This window comes from Triticum aestivum, chromosome 4A, assembly GCF_018294505.1.
Source record: "Triticum aestivum cultivar Chinese Spring chromosome 4A, IWGSC CS RefSeq v2.1, whole genome shotgun sequence".
NCBI lineage: Eukaryota > Viridiplantae > Streptophyta > Magnoliopsida > Poales > Poaceae > Triticum > Triticum aestivum.
Window position 1 is genome coordinate 506451575 of NC_057803.1, and position 7569 is coordinate 506459143.

Below are 7569 nucleotides of genomic sequence, written 5' to 3' on the forward strand. Positions count from 1 at the left end.
AGGCCCTGGGCTGGGCTCCCCGGCTTATAAAGCCTGGACGGGCCTAGTGTCCGGGTCGGACACGGCCCGTAGGTCGGTTGCGTTTTTTTTAATTATTCCGTGCAAAAAATAAATAAAAGAAATACTAAACGGACTCCAAAAATCCAGAAATAAATTTTCCCCGGCTTCTAAAATCAAGCCGCACAAGGTGAACATTTATTTGGGGCCTAAATGCAATTTTGAAAAATGCACATGTTTCCTAAATTCAAATAAAATATCGAAAAACTCTGAAATAAAATCTTATTTGATTTTATTATTAAATCCTCAATATTTCTTTATTTTGGGAAAGTCATTTTATTCCCTCTCTCACATTTTTTAATAGAAATAATTGATGATAAAATAATTAAAATCAAATGATCCTATTCTCAAAATTTGAGAAAACTCAAATATGAAAATAACGAAATCCCCAACTCTCTCCGTGGGTCCTTGAGTTGCGTAGAATTTCTAGGATCAAAACCAAAATCAAATAAATTATGATATGCAATGATGATCTAATGTATAACATTCCAAATTGAAAATTTGGGATGTTACAGATTCCATTTGGGTTAGGGCATAACGTAATCTCGGTGAGACCGATTACACAAACTCAGTGGGGCCGATTTTGGTAATAGGCAAACAGAGAGTTGGTCAGGCAAACTTGGTGGGACCGATTCGCTCCTCTCGGTTAGACCGAAACATTACGAAGGGGAAATAGAGAGTTCGCATTGCAAGGACCGATCGCTCATCTCGGTTAGACGAAACTTTACGAAGGGAAATAGAGAGTTTGCAATCTCATCTCGGTGAGACCGATATCCCTACCGGTGAGACCGAAATGACTAGGGTTTGTGGTAGTGGCTATGTCGAATGAACTCACTTGCGTCGGGTAGGATATTTCGGTGGGGCCGAGTTTGACTTTTGGTTTTGGACATATGTGGATATGAGAAAGTAGTTGAGGGTTTTGGAGCATATCACTAAGCATTTTGAGCAAGTAACTCATTAAGCAACACCTCATCCCCTTTTAATAGTATTGGCTTTTCCTATGGACTCAATGTGATCTTGGATCACTAAAAGTAAAATATAGAGTCTTGAGCTTGAGCCAACATGTGTTCTTAGTATTTTGAGGGGTCCACTTTCTAATCCATGCCATGCCAAACATTGAGATTTCCTAAAATATTTATCTTGAAATAGCATTAGCTCAATGGGCTATATGTTGTTAGGAATTACCAAAACCACCCAGGGATAGTTGCACTTTCACCTTCCTTTTCAGCTCATCTTTGGTATGATCAGTGAAAAGTCTAGATTGCATTATATTTTGTCATTTTTCTGCCCATACGAAAATTAATTTGACTTGTAGACATCACAAATTGAACCCACTGCCTTAATTAATATGATAGGAAAACAGACCATGACTATTTGTTCAAAATGCAAATATAAAGATACCATCTACTTGGCACAATCTACTTTGGTCAATGTCTTCCATAGAGATCCCATTGCCTAATTTAAATGAAGAACGCATGACCCACATTTAAATGAAGAACAATTATTTGTTGAAATTTGATGGTCTAAGTGGCTGGTTATTATCATATAGCAGCACCACCTGAAAGCATCATATAGCAGCATCAGCCCATAGCAACTCAGCATACAATAGTAGCAGCAGTGTGCAATTCATCATATCCCAGCAGCAGCTCATAGCAATTCATCATATAGCATCAGTAGGAGGAGCTCATAGCAATTCATCATATAGTAGCAGCAGAAGCAGCTCATAGCAATTCATCATATAGCAGCAGCAGGAGCAGCTTATAGCAAGTCATCATATAGCAGCAGCAGTTCATCGCAATTCATCATATAGCAGTAGTAGCTCATAGCAATTCATCATTTAGTAGCAGCAGGAGCAGCTCATAGCAATGCATCGTATAGCAGCAGCAGAAGTAGCTCATAGCAATTCATCCTATAGTGGATCAGAATGAAAATTTAGCAAAAACATTAGTGGAGATCCTCACCTTGTTGGATGAGCTCATCCATCAATAGCACATCAAGGCCACGGCCTGGGAGGAGGGGAGGGGGAATAAGGTGCCTTCTGCCGCGGTGTGGCATCAACCGTAGTTGTGCGGCGCCATCGGAGTAGTGCGTTGGATGGACCACAGTGGAACAGCTGCTAGAGACCATGAGAATGAGGGGCGGCGCTAGAGGGAGGAGCAGCCTGGGAGATTTGGCCCTACCCGCTGGCCATGTAGCCTAGCTGGACATAGCATCGTCAAGGACCAGGCCAGATGGGACCAGTGGCCACGGCTCGCTAGAGGAACCCTATCTCTGTAGGCAGGGGATTGAGGTAGAGGGAAAGGGGAGAGGAGATGCAAGCGGGCAGGGCAATTGCATTTTGAGTGTAATACATGTAGACAACAGAGTCATTTCACTATTCCCCTACCCTTCAATTTTGAGTGAGCTTCTACCCAAAACACCCCCCTCCAAAGCGAAATAAGTTAAGCCCAAGCCCATAACTCAAAAATGACTTCTTTACATCTTTTATGGCTTATTTTGATAATAGGCTCTGAAAAGGCGGAACAGAATTGGCCCTTAACCTGCAACTCAATTGTCATGCAATAATGAATCACTCATGCCTGCTATAGTGTACATTTAGGCATCATCATACATGGCATAACCTAATACATGTGCATTCCATTGTAGAATCTGGAATATGCAATGTTTATGTTAGTTCATACTTTGCACATGATGTTTAAATGCCCCTTAAATCTGGTCAGTCAAGTGATGGTCTTTAAGCCTCCTTCTTTGATTCTTTTCTTGATACATCTCTTCAATTGCTTGTTTGCATCAGCCAGGCATACTAGAACTGTTTGCTTTGATTACTTATTGTTCTTGACCTAACACTCTAACAGAGCTTGTCAATGATTTAAACACTAAGGGCTGCTATAGTGGGGGCTTGTCTAACTCATAGGTGACATAAAGGTTTGGCTGTACACTAAAGTAGGCTCTCCAAGAGTACCTGGAGATCCAGTTTGAAGGTATGCCTAGTTTTTACATAGTGCACACATAGTAAATGATCATTTCATTGTGTGCAAGTGCAAGAGATGTGGCATGTTTCATTATGTGGTGTTGTTTTGTTATAATCTCATCCTTTTGTGTTGTTCACAGACTGGAAAGTATGCATATTTATCTTCCAAGGAGACGAGTAACTAGTTTGTGTCACCTTTCAGAGGGGGTGCAATGAAGATAAGATTGAGGATTTCCACGTACAAGATGTTAGGAAGGAGCCTTGCAAGAGAAGTAGGAGCAGCGCTGAGCCTGTTCAGCCAGTTAAGGTAAGTCACTGTATCCAACTCAACAGTTCAATTGCTTGTTTGTTTCAGGCATAGTTAATTTGCTATTTTCAATTGCTTTATTTGTCCTCAGTTAATGAGATGCCCAAACAATGATGCCTAATGTTGGGTACTTGTATAAATATTAGTTGACATAATTAAAGGCCTTACCATTCAATTACTCTGGTGAAGTGTGCCTGAAGCTTTGAAGTCTATTAACCAACTATTACTCCATGAGGCTCACAATCTAGTTTATACTAGGCTAATGATTGCATAGCTTTGCTTGCTGTTGTAGGTTTGTATGAATCCCTCTGCTATTCATTATGCTCCCTAAGACTTTAATTGAGCTACAGAATGGACAACTACTTGCTTACTTATACGCAACGTGCTGTTTAAATTTGTAACATGTCTGTGTTTTGGATTTGGTCCCAACATCATGCTCCTCTGGTGAGCTAAGAGAGATTTCTATATGCAGGTTGCACAGACTACCATTTTTATAATTTTTAAAATATCACCTGCTTATGCTTCATGACGTGTAACATTATTGTTAGTCTTGTTTTGCCATGTACAAAATAGTATGTCTTGCTCGCTTCACTGTTGTAACTATTTTTGCCCTAGTTATGTGTACTTACAGAAACATTTCAGGATGAAGTGACATCAACACAAAGATCTGCGAGCAGTATGGCATAGCCGTTACCGAATGATTATGGATTGGAATTGGAATGTGCTGATGTTCTCGAGCGTCAACTAGAGGTGGCAAGACAACATGCACATGATTCTCAACATACAATCAACAAGTTGAGACTAGACATGAAGGTATTAGATGCAGGAGTCAAAAAAATGAAACAAGACACTGCGGTAACCACGAAGGAATTAGAGATTTCGTAGACTGAAATTTGTGCTATATGAATCCGACCAATACTATTTTCTGAAGAAATTATAGTTCAAATGGTAAGTTCTGTTGATGCGTGTCCATGATGTATGAGCTTTATTTGTCCAGTGTATTTAATTTGTTGTTTGTGTATGCTTTATTATCACTGGTGCCGAACTATAATACCCAGTGGGTATATTCGAATGTAATTTCTTTAGTGTATAGTATAGGATTATTGTACGTTTCTATGTCTTATTCTTTTTATTGTATAGTGTATGTTTTTTAGAGGCGATAGTATACAGTAGGATAATTCTTGAATATGCTATATCATTGAAACGAGGGCCGTCACGCCCAAACATTTCCTGGACGCCATACAAATGAACAAACATGTGTAATCAAAGCGGGCCTTAATTGGGCTGGTCAAAATAATATTAAGTGGATCCCAAATGAAGTGGCCCACTGTAACAACGACTCTTAGAAGGCCGTTAATGGGCCAAAAGCTCGATAGGGCCGTATAAATGGAAATGGCCCGCGGGTCGAAATAGATGTCAATTTTGTCTCGGACCTTTTACTTTACGGGCCAATAAGAGGTCGAAAGTGTTATGGGGCAGAGGAGGCCCAATTTGCAAACTAGGCTTTTAATAAGCCGAAAGTCGCGCTGGGCTGGAATGATGCCCTATGGAACGTGGGCCCCTCATGGACCTAAAGTCAAAGGCCCAACTGTTGTGCGGGCCGTTAGCAGGCCGAGACACAAAATTGGCTATGAGTTGGCCCATTTCCCGAATGGGCCGTTTACAGGCCTAATGTCACAACGGGCTAGAATTGACCCAACTGCAGAATGGGCCGAGAAAAGGCCGAAAGACGTTCTGGGCCATTAACGGGCTGGAACTGATGATGGGCTGCTAACAGGCCGAAAGAAACTCGGGCCACAATTGGGCCCAAAGATGTAGCGGGCCGTTAACGGGCTAAAACTGACGATGGGCTGGAAATTGTCAAATGTAGAATGGGCCTTTGATGGGCCAATTCTGTGTAACTTGTATGGGCTGTGCTTGTAAATGGGCCTTACTCAAGTAGGCCGCTAATGGCCTGACCTGCTTATTTTGACAGGCCGGTCTTTTTAACCTGAATGGGCCACTGTTGGGCCGGTCCACGTGTTGACATATTATAGGCGCATCTCGCCCATTGGATGAGTGACACCTGTGCCAACGCGGAGCTGGCACGTGGTTTCGTCGACCAATGAGAATTTTACACGTGGAAAATTGTCATTGGTCGTGGCTGTTAGCAGGTTATCGGATCCAAAACCGGACTTGATAGCTTAACGGCGATCCGTTATGGTGGATGCCACGTGTCGGTCACCCTTGACGAAAGCACTTCCATGACGCGGCATTTACCATCATGGAAGTGAACACTTCTGTGATGATATTTTTTGGTAATGTCATGGAACACTTCTACGACAGCACAGGTATGACTATCTTGATTCTGTCATAAAATCGTCATGGATGTACATGCATGACAAAAAACGTGACCTACTGTGACAAACATGTATCATCACGGAAGTGTATTTTTTTGTAGTGATTACATGATGAATCTCATCCAACTCCTCACCGACCAGCGAGCCTACGAAGGAATTACTCACTCCCGGTGGGGAGCATCATAGAATTGCCGATAGAGAAGGGTTGGTGATGACGAAGAACGAAGATCCCCCTCTCCGAAGGCCCAAACGGACTCCAGATCTGGCCTCCCGATGAAGAACATGAGGTGACTATGGCTCCGTCTCGTGGATCGCGATAATTCTTTCTCCCTGATTTTTTCTGGAAAAATAGAATTTTATAGTGTCGGTTTCAGGGTCTGCAAGGCCACCAGGTGGGGACAACCCACCTGGGCGCACCAGGAGGGGTAGCGCACCCTGGTGGGTTGTGCCCACCCAGGTGCCCCCCTTCGGTGGTTCTTGGCTCCAGGAAATCTCTTTATTTGTATAAAAGTTCCTCGCAAAGTTTCGTTCCATTCTGAAAACTTTTATTTCTGCACAAAAACAACACCATGGTAGTTCTGCTGAAAACAATGTCAGTTCGGGGTTAGTTTCATTCAAATCATGCAAATTGGAGTCCAAAACAAGGGGAAAAGCGTTAGGAAAAGTAGATACGTTGGAGACGTATCAACTCCCCCAAGCTTAAACATTTGCTTGTCCTCAAGTAATTCAGTTGATAAACTGAAAGTGAAAATGAAAAACTTTTACTTACTCTTTTGCTCTTGTTTGCATAAATAAGTTTAAACAACATCAATAACTCTTAAAAATAATATTAACTCATATCAATGACGTAATCAGCTAGCGAGCAATAATAAGGTATCTCAAACGGCAACACGTTGTCAAAACAACCATGATATAATATGACAATAGTGGTATCTCGCTAGCCCTTTCCGAGACCACAAAACATAAATGCAGAGCACCTCCAAAGTTCAAGCAGCGACTAAACATTGTAATTCATGATACAAAAGATCTAGTCATGATGCACTCAACATTAGCTACACATAATGCATAAGTCATGATAGCAGTGCTCTCAGGTTCTGGCGCTTGTTTTAGAAGATGATAACACAACATAAAAGTAAATAGATAGTCCCTTCGCAGAGAGAAGCGGATATAAATCATACGGTGCAAAACTTATATTAGACTTAAAATAGTTTTCAGCAAAAAATGGCTGCCCGTGTGTGGATGTCAACACTGACTGTTAAATGGAACTAGAAGTTGCCGCGCACTTTGCCGCGCCATTCTTTGGTCATGAGGTTCATTTTTTCGATGGTCGTACCATGGTTGTGCTTTTCCTCTCATGATCCATCCTTGATTTTGTCGGAGATAGGCTTTAGACGTGAGGGTAAAGACAATGCTAGTTATAGATAACACATGTTTTCGAATATCCACTTAGGTGCCCAGGCTTAGATGAGCCTGGTGAACAGTACATTGATTAAAAACAAAAATAAAATAAAAAAATCCGTTTTTTTTCAAGAAATATGTCCATGTGCGTGATGTTCGTGCAAAATTTGGTGAAGTTTGGATATCTGAGGAGCGCGCGAAAAAAAAGATAAATTTGGGTGTGAATAGTGTTGTTTCCAAATGTCTCTCAAAGACCTGGATTTTTATTCATGAGCTACTCAAATGTCCAAACTTCATGAAATTTTGCATGAGTATCATGCATCTAAGCGTCTTTCATCACAATTGTTTTGGAATTTTTTGAATTTTTTATGATTTACTGTCCATGCCCGGGCTCATTTGAGCCCGGGCACCAAAACACCGCTTTCCGTGTTTTTTAGGGTATAGATATACATAATGAGGGGCTGCCTATGAAGGATGGTTGTTACTTGTTAGGAGAG